Source organism: Protopterus annectens, chromosome 7.part0 (genome assembly GCF_019279795.1).
Source record: "Protopterus annectens isolate FY-2018-M chromosome 7.part0, PAN1.0, whole genome shotgun sequence".
NCBI lineage: Eukaryota > Metazoa > Chordata > Ceratodontiformes > Protopteridae > Protopterus > Protopterus annectens.
In genome coordinates, this window is record NC_056739.1 from 1,859,902,677 (window position 1) to 1,859,905,056 (window position 2,380).

General features: G+C 38.8%; 1 pseudogene; it reads left to right on the forward strand.

The window, feature by feature from the left end:
- The first annotated feature begins 1,771 nt into the window (after window positions 1-1,771).
- Window positions 1,772-1,864, forward strand: LOC122807338 (annotated as a pseudogene).
- The last annotated feature ends 516 nt before the right edge of the window (window positions 1,865-2,380 follow it).

Sequence of the window (2,380 nt, forward strand, 5' to 3'; positions counted from 1 at the left end):
TATGTATGTTACAGACATTAACATCCGACCCTGTTTCTGCACTACTGCACTTCACATCACATCACATCAAAGTAAAAGAAAGCTGCTTAGATTGCAGGTTACATAAAACATTCAACAAGGGAAGACCTGGAGCTGACTGACTTGGAGGGTATAAAAATAAATACTTTGTTGGCTGTAAGGGGGAGCGGTATTTCTGTTATAGCTTTCGTATGACACATGGAAGCATAATGTTATGGGTTAAAGCGTATCTTATGTAATTTAAAAAAAACAGTTAGACTGCATTTGAATGGAATATTTTATGTACACCAATATAACTTTTATATGCTTATTATAACATATTAGTGATTCAGATGTATAGCGTTATTTCCAATTGACTAATTTTTAATTATTTCATTTTACTATCATGGTACAGTAGAACTTCTTAGAAGTTTGCATGTTTGCATAAGTATAACATAGCCTCCTGCTCTGTATAATGCCACATGACCCTTTCAAGGAGGTACTTCGGGTCTATATTATAGCATTGAAGTTTTTAAACTTTGAATGCTATAATATCAACCCGTTTTTGTCAAAATCTCAAAATAGCGAAGCCACAGAACTTTGAAATCTTACCTAGGGTAAGATTTCGGTTGCCCATTCCATGACTTCACTATTTACTCTACTGTGATGGGAAGGTTACGGACCGGGGTAAGGTAAGTATGCGAACGGAGGATATGGACTGGGTTAAGGTAAGTGTGGGAATGGATCGGATAAGGTGAGTGTCCGATAGTTAGGGACATTAGGGTTAGGGAGCAGATAAGGTGAGTGTCGATAGTTAGGGACTTTAGGGTTAGGGAGCGGGTAAGGTGAATGTGTGGTAGTTAGGGACTTTAGGGTTAGGGAGCAGGTAAGGTGAGTGTATGGTAGTTAGGGTCTTTAGGATTAGGTTTGGGTTAAGGTGAGTGGATAGGTAGTAGTGTAGGGTTAGAATTATGGTTTTGTTAAGTGTATGTGTGTGGTTTATTTATTTTGGTGTGCTTGTGTTGTGTTTGTGTTTCGGAACAGCAAATTTTATCCCTGGGAAAAAATTTGCTATTCTATATGTTTGATATTTTGTGGTTTAGATATTTTAGGTACGATGAAATAGCGTTTGCTATTTAAATCATATGATAGGGTAATATAAACGCAGTACTTCAGAGTGGTGATGTGACTGACAGATTTAATCTCATAAACAGAAGAAATGAGCAGGCTATCAAAGCATGATTGTTTCTGTTTGGCAGCACTGCTTCATGAATGTTGCATAGTGTGTGTGTGGTTGGGTATGTGTGCGTGTGCGTGTGTGTGGGCGCAAAACAAAAATAAGGCAATACATCTCAGATCTGTGAGTTGCCAGAATTTGTAAATATTCAACATAACAAGGGGACATTCATTCAAGCTCCTTTGTCAAAAAAAAAAAAGATTAACTACGCATGAAAGGATATTGAACCATGTTGGAAAGGTAAGTTTTTATTATATTTGCATTTTATTTATTTACATTTCCTTGCCTTTGTTTCTTTGTATGGTTGGTTGGTTGGTTGATAACCAGGGCAGAGCACTGATCGACATGGGCCATTTCAGACTCAGCATGAGAACACTGACTGGTTAAATGAAGTTTGTTATGATATTTCTAATTTTTGGACAGTCTGTATTGATGTAAACATAGCACACCACAGTGAGAATTCTATTCAGTAACAAGTAGGCACATGCCATCTAATGTGTTTGCTAAAAGAAATCATCCATTATTGTTTTAGTACGTGCTTGTTTTGGCACACATATATTAAAACTGGGATCATTACCATGGTCCCTGTGTAAGGATGACATGCAAATTCGTGCAGCATTCCATATATTTTTTTTTTGCCTTGTCACTGTATTCTGTCCCCTACAGGTTGCAAAGGGCTAAATTGTGCTTGGCTTACAGGGCAGTCTCTGATCGGCCCTGATGGAAATGCTACACATTACTAAATCAAACTGCAGGAGGCTCACTTACTCCAGGGATCTTAACCTAGCCTCTGACATGAAAAGGTCATGCTGTAGAGATAGATACATCTCCCAGAGACTGCCACTTCTCTGGAACAAGCTTCTAATTCCATAAATCAGAGCCCCTCCCTGACACTGTTGATACACAATCTAGATCAGTAGATGGGTGACCACAAATAATTCACTCCTGGGGTAGTGCACATGTGCCTCCTGGACAGAAGAAGTTGGTACTAACTGCCATAGACCCTTACCACTGCAAACTTCAATCACCTAACCACCGACAATTGGGGCAACTCAGGATAAATATGGAAAGACTTGTAAAGGCCCTGGGGCCATTAGACTAGTAACCTTCTATGAACCTGTGAACCTATAAGGCATTTCTATATCA